Raw genomic sequence first — 14,991 nt, 5'->3', positions numbered from 1 at the left:
TGTATTATTCAAATTTAGCTTTAGAATTTAGAGGGAGAGGATCAGAGCTGCATTGAACAATCTTTTCTCTTTGGAACTAGGATGTCATGGCAACCCTGTGTTTGAGTTCAAAGGAGCGGCACTGCCACAGGAGGTCCTATTCATACTGAACCTCAAATAGGCACTCCAACAATAATTATCTGATCCTAGAAAGGCATTTGTTAAATATCTGTAGTGCTGAGGTTGTAAAAACCTTGCAGATACTGTATTTGCAGAAGGGTTTTAAAATGTATGAGAGGTAGAAGGTGAGTGTCAGCTTTGAAACCTATCATCCAACAATAAAACTTGTCTGTTATATCCATGAATGCATTCTGCTCAGTCATCACAACGCCCTTTTTTTCATTCCTTTTCTGTGGCACCACCATGGCCTCTCCATCCTTTCTTATTGCTTCTTTTCTAGCATTAAGGTCTGAGCCTTTTTCCCCCACTTAAAGATATCTCACCTCCTCCTGATCCAGCACCCTATCCATCCTATGCTACACCAGATGTTGAGCAGTATTTAGAGTAGAAGTTTCTGAAAACCTAGGCATTTCATATTTTCAGATCCTGTAAGGCGAGAGAAACAACAAACAATACTTTGTCATTGCAGATGTCATGCTGTTTTGGTTTGTAACTGTATTCATTTTGTTATTGGAAAGACCGGAGGGAAGTGAAGAAGATCAGTACACTGAATATAGTTTCACAGCATGAGCAGGCATAACAGGAGTTGAGGATGTAGAAATGAGGGAACAGGAATATTGTTTAGTCCAAGCTTGTGGGATGTTTGTTCTTTTGCAAACAACCTGTATCTGAAGCATGTACAAAATAAACATTCTACAATGAAAGAAATCAAAAACCCCAAAACCCAAGAAATTATATTTTTGCAAAAATAGAAGGGAATCATGAAAGATACACTGTACTGCTGAGCCAGTGGTTTTTCCTTACTATAAGCCACAGTGGAAGAGCAAACCCACCTATTTGGGAACCAAAGGGGAAGCAGGCCAACTTGCAATCGATGGGTTGCACTGGAACGCTATCTGTTTTTAAAATGCTATTTATTCTAATTGGGTCAATTTTCAAATATTTTGAGCAGTGACTCCTTTTGTGTTTTGTGATTTGTCTTTTCAGATGTGCCTGCTGCTTCTACTTGGATAGCACTGCTGTACAGCTCATAGTAAATTTAGAAACCACATTGATAAGGGATTTACAGTTTTTAACAGCCTTTAAAAGTTATGCTGATGTTAAAACCTTTCTATGATTAATATTGACATAAAAGACTTTCCAGAATGTGTTTATATAAAAAGCTTTACAAATATTTTACTGCAAAGAAAGGCCATGATGCTATTTTACTGATGAGGTTGTAAAAAACCCAAACTTCCACTGACGTAATATATTAATTCACCACATTACTAAACTGCAGCATGTCCTTTGGAGTATGACTACAAAATTTTCAGTTTACAATAAACAGATTGTTGTTCTAAGATATCTTCCTTTCCCCTTTCCCCTTTCCTACCCCTCCTCTTCCAAATGGTTAGGGGCTGATCATATAGCAAGAAAGGAAGGTAACAAGGGGAAGAGGCAAGGTAAATACTTAAACAGTAAGTACAGTGTCGAACATGCAGCAACTTAATAGCATTTTACCTTAACCAAAAGGATAGGACAGAGTATAGAAAGGACAAGTATTGGTAGCTGATGGCAGTGGTCACTATTTTATGCATGTGACGTTAGTTTGTCAGTAGAGAATGAAGAAATAAATTTAAAAAAACACAAATGCCTCCTGTAAACTTTTCTAGAACCAATTATCCCTTACAACAAGGGTTAGCACTGACATGCTTCCCGTTCCCTCAGATATTCTACTGGCAACCTAAATGCCAAAGTGCAACAGATGTCTGGGTCATATTATGTGAAATTTCAGTACTGATAGCATGAAGTTAAACATCTTCTGGCTGTTGCTTACCTCCACTTGAAGGAATCATCAATCCAACTGTCTTCACAGTCCCCTGCATCATACTGTCTGGCATGAAATGAAGGGTTTTTGCTGGCTTCTTATACCATAATCTAGTCTAACTCTCCATAGTATCTATACACATGAGTAGAGCATTTCAAGATGTGTTATAAGGATCTCTGATATTTTCACAGGCAGTCTTCAGGTTCTCACACTTCATGTAGAAATATCTAGTACTCTGTGTGAGCTCTGTGCAACACATAAGACAGGTGTGGTACTAATATAGTAACTCTAGAGTAGAGTCTTCCATCTTCTTATGTTTATGGCTTCCTGAGGATTTCTCAAAACAGGATTTAAAAAACTTTACATGAATGAATTTATGTATAGCTAAATATAATCAGAATCATAGAATCGTTTAGTTTGGCAAAGACCTTTAAGATCATCGAGTCCAACCACAAACCTAACACTGCCAAGTCCACCATGTCCCTAAGCACCGCATCTACACATCTTTTAAATACCTCCAGGGTTGGTGACTCAACCACTTCCCTGGGCAGCCTGTTCCAATGCTTGATAAACCTTTCAGTGAATAAATTTTTCCTAATATCCAATCTAAACCTCCCCTGGCACAACTTGAGGCCATTTCCTCTCATCCTATCACTTATTAGTTGGGAGAAGAGACCGACCCCTACCTCTCTACAGCTTCCTTTCAGGTAGTTGTAGACAGCAATAAGGTCTCCACTCCGCCTCCTTTTCTCCAGGCTAACAATACCAGTTCCCTCAGCTGCTCCTCAGAAGACTTGTGCTCTAGACCCTTCACCAGCTTCACTGCTCTTCTTTGGAAACACTCCAGCACCTCAATGTCTCTCTTGTAGTGAAGGGCCCAAAACTGAACACAGTATTCGAGGTGCGGCCTCACCAGTGCTGAGTACAGGGACACGATCACTTCCCTCATCCTGCTGGCCACGCTATTTTTGATACAAGCCAGGATGCTATTGGCCTTCTTGGCCACCTGGGCACACCGCTGGCTCATATTCAGCTGGCTGTCAACCAACACCCCCAGGTCCTTCTCTGCCAGGCAGCTTTCCAGCCACTCTTCCCCAAGCCTGTAGCATTGCATGGGGTTGCTGTGGCCCAAGTATAGGACCCAGCACTTAGCCTTGTTGAACCTCATACAATTGACCTTGGCCCATGGATCCAGGCTGTCCAGGTCCCTCTGCAGAACCTTCCTACCCTCAAGCAGATCAACAACTCCCGCACAACTTGGTGTCGCCTGCAAACTTACTGAGGGTGCACTCGATCCCCTCGTCCAGATCATTGATAAAGATATTAAACAGAACTGGCCCCAATACTGAGCCATGGGGGACACCACTTGTGACCGGCTGCCAACTGGAGTAAACTCCATTCACCACCACTCTTTGGACCCAGCCATCCAGACAGTTTTTACTCAGCAAAGTGTACACCTGTCCAAGCCATGAGCAGCCATTTTTTCAGGAGAATGCTGTGGGAAATAGTTCAAAGGCTTTACTAAAGTCCAAGTAGACAACACTCACAGCCTTTCCCTCATCCGTTAGGCGGGTCACCTTATTGTAGAAGATCAGGTTGGTCAAGCAGAACCTGCCTTTCCTGAACCCATGCTGACTGGGCCTGATCACCTGGTTGTCCAGTACATGCTACGTGATGGCCCTCAAGATGATCTGCTCCATAACCTTCCCCGGCACCGAGGTCAGGCTGACAGGCCTGTAGTTCCCTGGATCCTCCTTCCGGCCCTTCTTGTAGATGGGTGTTGCATTTGCTAACCTCCAGTCAACTGGGACCTCCCCATTTAGCCAGGACTGCTGGTAAATGATTGAAAGTGGCTTGGTGAGCACTTCCGCCAGCTCCCTGAGTACCCTTGGGTGGATCCCATCTGGGCCCATAGCTTGCGTATGTCTGAGTAGTGTAGCAGATCACTAACCATTTCACCTTGGATTATGATTATTATGATTACTTTTCTTAATAATTTTTCATGAATATTTCGAAGTGGTCCAGGTCACATTAAAAAAAAAAAACCTGTTTCTCTAGAATTTTCAATTTCAGTAATGCACAATTTGATTAGTTGTCAATACTTATTTGGGATGGCATCCAGTATTTATTTGATCCCCAGAGTAGTAAAGACTGTATTGAAAGTGCTTCATTTGGGAAAAATGAAAAACAATCCTGGAGGAAAGATGGCAGGCCACCAGAATATTTCGTGGTAGAGAAGCACATGTGCATACCTAGGTAGGAAATGTAACATTCATTTTGTATAAAAAATGTCCTTTCACAAACAAGTGGAGGTAAGCCTCAACTTGCTAATATTTCCCATAACAATTCCAGCAGAATATCTGGAATATTAACAGAATATCTTCCAACCTCAAGGATATCAGGCAAAATGATTTTCAATCTGTTTTGTCTACTAATTCGATTAAAATTATAGCTAAAAAAATGGTTATAAAAATCTAACTTGATTTAACATACATTTAAGATTGCATGACCTATGCTCTTGACCCACTTGACTGGTATAATGCTAGCACATAAACTAGATTTAGTAGGGTTTTCTATTCAGTCACAATTAGAGGAAGTTATTTTTTTTTTTTTAGTGGAACATATTCCATCAGAAAATGTTGCTTCATTGAAATGACATGTTGCATGGAAATATTTTAATTCTGAAAAGATAATCTTCTAAAGCATTCAGAATAGGGAAAAGCATTTGTTTTTCTTTCTTATAATACACTGTAAAACATGAATTGCAAATACATTTGCATTAAACTTTTTACTCTACATTTAACATTGCCAACTTTATTTCAACTAAAAATCTTGGTAACTCTGGCATACCTAACAGCATTCCATAATTGTAGTGTATTCAATATATAAAATAAAATAAAATTCTGCAATCCCTTTCATGTAGCAGTAAATATGTGCTGAGGGAGCTTTTCTTTTAAGAGATACTGATCAGAACACACTGTGTACAAAACCCTTTGTACACAGGAGACATAATAAGATGGTGTTGAAACAATCAGTGCTGGGACAGCAGAGTGTAACAAAAGACAGATGTCAGACAATATGACAATGCAAAATAAAGGGAACAAGTGAAACTGGAAAGCTAGAGCATGAAGTCTTTAATGAGACGTAGAACAGGAATTGTCCTCCTTTTCAGTGCATAAACAGAAGGGCAGTAATTTGGGAGAGTGAGAGGCATGTTTACAGTCAAGAGTGTACTGAAGCTCTAGGTCTGGATATGAATCTATCAAATTTGTCCAAGCCTGTTTTATGGCATTTCAGCATTTCCAATTCAAGCTGTAAAGCAGGAATGAAATAAACACTGTCAGAGTCTAAAAAGAGCTTCACATAAAGTTGGATTCTAAACATGAACATGATTTTAAAGGTCTAGCCTTGCATTCTTTGTGAACGGATTCATAAAAAAATCTTATGAAATGAAATGAAAGCAAAATAGCTCCTTATAAATGCTGTTTAAAGACAGTGCTTATACCCATAAAAGTAAAGAAAACCAAAATGCATATTCTGTCTCTTTTCTCTTTGTTGTCTGTCGTGCCAAATACTGCAGGTGCCACCAGAAAAACCTGGTGAAAAGAAGCATGCACTGCAATACCTTGCACAACAGGGCCACTGCAGATGGAGATAACAATTTTCTCTTGAAGTTAGTGCTATGCAGATACCTTTGAGTACAAAAAGAATCCGTTCTATATAAATTCAATGTGATGGGAATTCAATACAAAGAAGATTCAATATGAATGTTAGATATATTGCATTGAGTTCCTGTCTAGAGAGAGAAAAAAAAAATAAACAGTGTCTATTTATTTCTTTTTACACTGGCTAAAAACAAGTCTTTGGATGGATTTACAGAATCCATGTCTGCACTGATCCTGAAAGAATCAAAAGCAATGACAAGAAAATGATAAAATAAAAAGAATGAGAAACATACACATCAAACACTTTTTATTCAGGAAACGGCAGGACCAGACATGTTGGCTGTCTTCCAGTTTCAGTATCTGTTTTCATTCTAAATTATTTTCCTTCTTTCTATAATTTAAATATTTTGTAAGTGGGGTGCTAGATACACCTTGTCTCTGCAATAAAGTAGAGCAATTCCCCCGTCAATGGAAAGATAAGATGGAATAAAGTGGAATAAAACTGAGGCTTAGTCCTGAATTAAGGCCTAAATCAGTCTGGCAGTGAGATACATTCATTTCATTCGTGTGTGTGTCTCTCTCCCCCAAATTTCCACTTAACATTTCTCTTTCTTATTTTATCTTAGGAAAAACAGTTTAGACAGTGGCTACTGCTATTAGCCTAAACCAGAGACATTCTGAGCTAGAAACTTATGAAAAAAATACCATGTTTCTGAACTTAGTTTTAATCTGTAAACCAAACAGAATCTAATGAAATAAATTCTTAGTCTTTTCCAGATTTAGGGGCTTATATGAAGCATTGCTTTATGTATCCAAGTACTTCACTCATCTCCTTAATGCAAAAGGCTGATTGCTATTCCCATTTTCTGAAACTTTGGTACCAGGAGTCCAAAGGAGTAAGTAAAAATCCATACATCCTCACTCCATAGAGTCATTTCCTCTCTTTCTTATCAGCATTGGCTAATGGCACGGAACTTGCGTGGAAGAGCAGAGGTTTCTAGAGAGTGAAACTGAGTGAATATACAGTTCTGTTTGTAACAGCCACATTTTGGTAAGACATGCTCTTAAAAGAAAAGAAAAGAAAAATCCTAGCTTGGTGTAGTTATTAGCCAGAATGCAATAAATAAAACATGGTATTGACAGCCATGAATAATGAGATCTACTAAAAGAGAAAAATAATTAAAAGTCAAACTACGTGGCATTTAGAAACTCAGACTAGAGAACAGAACTCAGACTAGAGTGTAAACCAGATTTCAAAAGGAAGAAAGAAAGGAAAAGGAAACATTGTAAATGGTACCAAGAAATGAGTCTGTATGCAGAGTTAAGCATGGAAGATAAAGATAAGTTGATGAAGGTAGTCTTTTCTATTTCACTGAAGAAGCAATGAGAAGTGAGTAAGGCTGATGCTAGAAATAAGCCTGAAAAACATATTTACAACTGGTAAAGGTGTTTAATGAGTGATATAACTCTCAAGAGAATGAGATGCAGTTTTTCACTTGAAACCAAGAAGCAAAAGGTGAAATAGAATAGTTAAAGCTGACCTTCATACAGAACTTCTGGAATGGTACAGCTTTCTTAATTAGCAACTGACTCATAATATCAGCTAACAGGAGCAATGGCTCTGACAAAGAGCTCTAACAGAACAGGTAGATACAATAAGCAAACTTCCTCCAAAAAACCAAGTGCAACTGAATCATCCAAGATAAAAAAAATAGATGCAGTAAAGTTACTTTTAAGTGAGAGACATAGCAGTAAAGTTACCACAACATAAAGCTCAATGCACTCTTGAAAAATGTCATGAGAATCTGGATAACTGCTCAGGCCTGTATAACCTCTATCCTATTCAGCTTCATTGCTGGCAAGTTTAACAACAGTTCAAATATATCTGCACTACGCTACTGCCTAAGCATAAGTATTTGTAGCTACTAGTATAAAGTTAAGGTCAAACTTAAAGAATATGGGAGGCAGGATGGATAGCCCAGTCAAGAACACAGAAAGAAATACAAAACATAAAAGGAAGAATGCCCAGCAACTGAGCACGACAGTAAAAAAAAGCAACCTATTGAGTAAATAGAGACTGCACACCTGCAGCAGAGGAGAGCATCTGCAGTGGGACTCTAGCAGACACAGACATCTCCAATATTCACACTATGCAATAAAAAAGCTGCCAACCATCCAGCTACCATATTTACAGTCATGCTATTGGATCAATGACCCATTTCTCTTTAGCTGCATTGTAAAGCCAGCAGCAATGTAATCCCAATGATACGAAGCTGTAACAGCCTGGAAGATTGTCACCAAAGGTTAGGGGATGTACAATAAAACCTTTCTGTGGTGGGTGGATAAATTCAGGCTGTCAGTAAAAAACTCACAGAACAAGACATGTTACTGCATTGAGTTTATAACAGCTGACACACAGAGGTGCTGGAAGAGGAAGGACATCACTGTAGTTTCTGTTCAGCTTTCTAACAGAATATAGAGAGAATATATCCTCTCAGTAAATTCACACGGAGGGCAAACTGCATTGTGTACATCAACAAAAATGCAAAGATAAAGCCAGTGAAGAAAAGTTAGTAAGCCTATAAGGAAGAAGCACGTTTCATCCCTTGAGACTAGCACAGAACTCATCAGTGGACTTGTAATAGCAAGACAACCTTTAAGTAAACTGAGAATCTACACTGAAACATACTTCCTGATTTATTCATGGCAACATCATTCACACTGCTTGCAACACTAAATGTGTTCTGACATTTTACACGTGATGTGTCAATTTTCCTCGTGCCTTCTTAGTAGGTATTGCAGGACATGAATCCACTTGTAAAGTTATTCTAAGAAAGCACAAGAATCTCAGACAGTCAAGATTATAGCCAGTGATCTTATCCCTGTAATAGAAAGAAATATCAAAGAAAAAGCAATTCAGGACTATGGACAACCACAAGATATCCACACTACAACCACTCTTAAGTGGCTGCCAATATTTGAATAACATCCTAGAAGAAGACAGGCTAAAATTGATATAAGAACATAAAAGCAAGAATACTGAGTCAAACCAAAGGGTCACCTAGACCTTTTTTCTTTTTTTTTCCTCTTTTTTTTTAAATCTGTAAAGATAATGTTTGGAAAAGCTGTGTGATGCTTCATTGTAGAAAGAAGGGAAAGACAATCCAAGGAAAGGGAACGTTTCAGTTGGTCCATAACTTGCAGCACTTGTAGTTGGCTGCCTGAAACAATAAGGAGTTGAACTTGCTCCTCACATGCGTCATTACTGCATAGGCTGGAGCCCTGCCTAACATTCAGGCTGGATGCCTTGAAAAGCAAGTAATGAAAGGCTTATATGCTTAGTTATTAGTATATAAATGAATTACTACTGTTCCCAAATAGATTTTTTTGGCCTGCAACAATTTATAGGTGAGGGACATTCCTACAAAGGTGGTATCTCTGTATTTGATAGCCCTCAATGGATGTCAGTGGGTTATTTAATGACCCTTTAGACTGAAGTGAACTTTTATGATTTTTACAGCCTTAATATACTTTATGTGAGGAACCCAAAAGGGACACCTGTTGACTTCAGAGAGATTCGAGCCAGAAAAACTGAGAACCACTAAAGAAAGGCTAAGTAGAAAAGGTTTGAAGAGAGTCCATTCACTGAGGGGAACAGCTAACTATTTTTCCAGGTTCTGTGTGTATATACTAGACCCCTTTGAACCCTTCAAACAGCTAATACCCAAAGTGCAATGTAAGAATACCTACACACGGCAGAAAAAAAAATGTAAAGAGGTACTCTTACTGGTACTGTGTGCTAATAAAACAGCCAGAGTTAAAGTGTGCTGTCTTAAAGTATTAAAATTTGGGCAACTTTGCATTTGTGAAACTTCCCCTAGCTGCCTTGAATACTTTCACAAAGCTGTTTTAAGTACTTGCTCAAAGTCATGCAGCAGGTCTGTGTAGTAGCAGGGATCTAAATTAAGGTTTCTTAGATGCTAGTTAGTTCTTTAACCACCAGCTCTTACTCTGAATGGGCACAATTATAAGCAGATATAATTGAGGAGAACCATTATCACAAAATTTTCAGAGAATCTAATATCCATAACACAAATCTGCCCAATCTTAATGCTGCCTTTTCCTTAAATAATATTTTAAAATCTCCTCTATGGTAGAGATATTATGGAGCTACTTCCGCATACTTTAAAGTAAGATTTACTAGGGATGGGCTGAAGGGAAGACCAAGGTATTTATAATAACATCTTTACCTTCAAACTGAATGGCAGCAAAACTTTTGCCACTTCCACAGTATTGTAACTGAGATAAAACACCTTCAGGATTTACAGTGACAAAAAATACGTTATGACTGTGGCTGTTGCAGATAGTTTGATAAGTCCTGGCAAACTAAAAATGACAGAAATATTGGTCCTCTATTAACTAATAAGTACACATCCAGAAACTTCACTGAATCTAAAAAAGATCGATGTACATAACATTTACCAACTAAGGTATGTGACCTTTGCTGAATAACGACCTGTATAATAAAATGGTTGCTGAACTGGATCATAGAATGAGGTGGTTTGTAATAAAGATCATGCTATTGCAACATTATACTTTGGGGCAGGAAGCAGATACGTCAAAATTCTGATGATATTTAACTCACACTGTCTATTTAATCAATATATTCCTTAGTAACCATAATGATTACACCTACATCAAACTAATAGTGAATGCTTTTCTTTGTTTGAAGTAAACTGTTTCTATGAAGATCAAGCACTAGAATAGATGAATATAACAATGCCAGTATTCTCAGGAACCATAGGGTACTTTTACTCCCCCTCTGTTTTTCACTTGATGCTCTGCAACTTGCCAGGCTTAGAATAAAAATAAAAAATATCTGACCTGACTGCTTAAAGTGACAACCCTTATCAACTGATACTATTCTGTCACAGTAGTTACACTACACAGTAGAGTGCAGATCTTTTCATTCTGAGTGACAGAATCAAAAAAGTCATTGGAATATTTCCACTACTGATTTCTGAGCTACTGAGATCCAAAAATCCTAGTGCTTTCTACTCATGAGCATGTTGACAGCAAAGCACTAGGCAGGACATTTCAAAAAGCTCTTCTAACATGAATAAATACATAATATAGGCAAACAAAACCTCTAGACTTCAACGACTTAGCTGTGCCACCTTTACACTTTACACTCATCCACTATTAGACCGGACTACATATTTGAGGATGATTTGACCCCAAATTACAGCTTTTTATTGTTTGTTTTTCAAAGAAAGAAAAGAAATGGAGAGTGCATTAAGGGTCTAATGCCATCCTCTCTCGTATCTAAATACAATGTACACTTCTGAATATGAGAAGGTGTTCAGAAATATTGTTCATAGATTGAGCCAAATGAGTGGAGGCAGCTGGAAAAAAACCCTACAGTTATAAAAAGGATATTCAGGTTATAGATTTTCATGTTCCCAGGTTTTATGGAAAGAGATCATATGTCAACAGTTTAAAAGGAAACGAAAACTTGTACTGTTTGGGAAAGGGGCCTAGTAAAATTGTTCAGTGATCCACTGTTGCTGCCTACCAAACACAGTTACAGAAGTAAGAAAAATATAACATAAAGCTAATATTGTTGTGTGCAATATCGAAAGAATATAAGTGGCACACAGGTTTGAATTTACTGACTTATTCAGAAACTAACCTTCATATTAATGGACCATGCAGTTGTGGAAATACACTGAGGTTGTGATCCTTTACTGGCACTAGGTAATACTAGAGAAGCTATGTTAAACAGCAGTGAATGAGTGACATAAGAATGTAGTTTGCAACATCTCAAAAGGCATAAAGACAATTTGCAATATTTTTTTCTGTTCTTTCAAATAAATTTTCTCATTAAAGTAAAATTATTCTTGCTAGGATGTCTCCCTGTGTTTAAACTCCTTACTTCAGAGGTCATTCTTCAAAGGAAAAATGTAAGTGCTTATACTAGACATAAATTTGTTCCATGTATGCATTGAAAGGATACCTAGGACTACTTTTGTGCATGTGATTTAAAACTGTGTATTGGTTCACAGTTTAACTTTTATAATTTTTTTCAGATAGTGACTCTGTTTGTTTTTTCCAACAGGTATAGTTTCTCTTTGTTTGGTTTCTTATAAAAATGTTCAATTCTTCCCAATTGCTTTATTCTCTTTCCATGTATTTATTTTTTAGTTTCTTTGAAAATTTATTAGTTTTAGCATGCAAAGTCATATCTTTTGTGAACATATACTCAAGAAGCATAGTTATTATCTGAAAAGGGTCAAAATGCATATTTTTGCAGCTACAAAGCTAAAGCTATAAATACAGGGCTGGAGTTACTTTATGAAGTGAATGATAATATGTTAATAAGATTAATTAATATTTGCTGTACTTACTATCATTCTTTTTATCCATAAAAATGACTGTTCATATTTCTGGGTTTTATAAGGCAATTTTCCTGTCCCTTAGACTTTTAACGTCTCTGGAATCACATTAGTGGCAGTTTTCAGTGCTCTTTTTTTCTCAGCAGTCAGCTTCTCTGTTACAATTCAGTGGTTCGTCATTTTTACCCTGCTTGAAAAACCTTTGCTGTAACACACTGCTGGTCAGCCAACAGGCAGATCAAAAGTGCTACCCACTGAATGAGTAGTTGCCAACAAAGAGGGAATTACTCATAGGAAACCAATCTGTTTTTAAATGGTAATTCCCAAGAAAATACTTAGATGCCCTGAAATATCACAGCATTCTGCTCTCAAGGATTACTGTTTAAATTGTATTTTTCCCAATTAATAAATCTATGCATATTATGTTGCCTTCGAAAAATTTTTTAGTGTAAGTATTTGCAATTCTTTTTAGAGTTTGTAATTGGCTAAAATTGGGTTTATTTGACAGCTTATTTGGGATGTGCATTAGTGACTCAGAGATGGAAAAAGCAGTTCCCTACTATCTCTAGTCATCCGACAGCACTTGGACTCTTTCCCCTACCTGAAAAACATAACCTAACCTAGCCTAGCATGATGCTCTAACAAATGCTATCAGAAAGTCCTGTTTGGACTTAGACTTTTATAGCTGAAGACTTGAATGTGACTTCTGGCTAATAACTACATTAATAATCAAAGGAAAAAAAGAAAAGTAAAAACCAAAACGAAAATCCATAAAGAAAATACAAAATCCTGCCACTTCTAGTACCATGTTTTCCAATACAATTCTTTGCTCTTGTCAAAAAATCTAAATACCAAAAATCTGAATGAAGGTAAAAAAGTCCATTTTAAGGAGTACTGAAAAGACTGCACACTGCATCAGTATAGCTTCTGTAAAGCTTTATGTAACCTGATAATAGACTGAACAGGTTAGTCATGTGACTCATGGTGTAGATTGCTTCAAAGCCAGTTAAAAAATTCCTATACCAAATCCATCATTTCTACACCTCATCTGCACTCTCCTCTGTGCCAGTACAGCTGTTATTGAGGCCACACTGTAAAACAAAAAATGGAACTTGTAACAATTAAAATAACCCACCTTTGGGGTTATATTTAAGGTGGACCCTTTCGGTAATACAGTGTGTAACACAGCCTGTAAACACTAACATCAACACAACTGCCATGGCAGTAACAAGTGGCCAGAGGAGGAGCAGGAGCTTCTTAAGATGCCTTTGCCATCAAAGCCAAGAACTGTATAAATACCTACCGTCCTGGTCCAGCCTTGAAGGCTGACAGCAGAAGACACAAGTGGGGAAAGGAAGAGAGGGTCTCTTTTTTCAGAAACTTCATTGACTGGGCAGGCAGGGAGTGCAAAAATGGGAGTCGTATATACCTATTCTTTTTACCATTGAGCATATAGCCCATATTTTGGCACTGAATGTAAGTGATGGTGAAGTGAAAGTGATGGTTCCACATCTGATTGCATTCAGACTATTAGGAATGCTTGAAAGGCAAATCTAAAATGCAAATCTTTTGGCTTAAATAATTTCCATGTTCGGCAATAAGCAATGATAAAAACTGTCTCAAGTTAAATTTACTTTACTTAAAATGTGTCAAATGTTAGTATAAAACAAAACTCAAGTAAAGAGGGCACTGGCAAACTGAATGTCAGTATAAATGTAATTCAGCTTAAATAGATGTTAGTTTTGTCTCTAATGATCTTTGTTATTTGTTGTATTCAGTGTTACAGTGTACAAATATATTTTCAGAAGGTTTTTACTGGATACAATGCATTTGATTTGCCTCTGAATTTCACCACAGTAATTATTGTAGAGATCTGAACAAACATTGTAAATCATCAGTTAATGAAAAATGGGTTTGTATGTTTCACTCAAAAATTTCATTGGATTATCCCCATCTAAAAAGATTATAAGCAATTTTGAAATTAAAGAGATACAAAAATATATCTCATCAATAGACATGAGTGTGTGCTAAATCAGAATAATTTATTCCTCTGATTATTTAAAGCCATAAGATATGCAACAGCTATATAATGGGACCGCTATCAGCCAGCATTCAGAGAATAGTAAACGTAGAGTGAAAGCAACCAGAAAAGTTGTTTTGTATCTTACTTTTTATTTTTGGCCAGAGACATAGCGTAAATAAACATTCAGCTGAAGGGAACAAAAGATTTTCTTTTTGCTCAGAACCAAAGACTTGTGCTTTTCAGTACTCTGAAATACAGAATTGGCTTAGTTATATTTTTCCACATTAAAATCTTCATAGAGTGATGAAAAGATAGGTAAACACATATAAACTCATTTTCAGGAAGGCACAGGTAATTTCATTCAATGCACTTTCTCTGGGGAGCTTATTTGATGAAACATGCATTGGTTACATTATTGATGCTTGGTTTTGTTTCTAGTTGACAAATACCCTATGCAGGTTATCCAAGAGAGCTATGGGGATGGGGTCCATCCTTTAGGCATTTGTGGACTCTGGAAGCAGTTTGGTTTCCAAATTTTTAAAGCCCTCCATACTCCTTCCCTTCTCATCACAATGTCTCTCAGTCTATGGAGAAGACAAACCATAAAAATTGAGATTATAGAATGGTTTGTGTTGGAAGAGACCTCTAAAGATCATCTAGTCCACTGCCCTGCCATGGGCAGGGACATCTATCACTATCTATCAGGTTGCTCAAAGCCCCAGCCAAGCTGACCTGGAACTCTTTCAATGATGGGGCATCCACAACTCTGGACAACCTGTTCCAGTGTCTCACCACCCCCATCATAAAAAAATTTATTCCTTATGTCCAATCTAAATCTACACTCTTTCAGTTTAAAACTGTTGCCTTGTCACTACAGGCCTTGGTAAAAAGTAAAAGTATGTCAGTGGGATGTCTGGGTTTAAGCCTCTGATTCCAAACCCT

This window comes from Mycteria americana, chromosome 2 (genome assembly GCF_035582795.1).
Source record: "Mycteria americana isolate JAX WOST 10 ecotype Jacksonville Zoo and Gardens chromosome 2, USCA_MyAme_1.0, whole genome shotgun sequence".
Lineage (NCBI taxonomy): Eukaryota > Metazoa > Chordata > Aves > Ciconiiformes > Ciconiidae > Mycteria > Mycteria americana.
Note: the sequence above shows the minus strand (reverse complement) of the source record.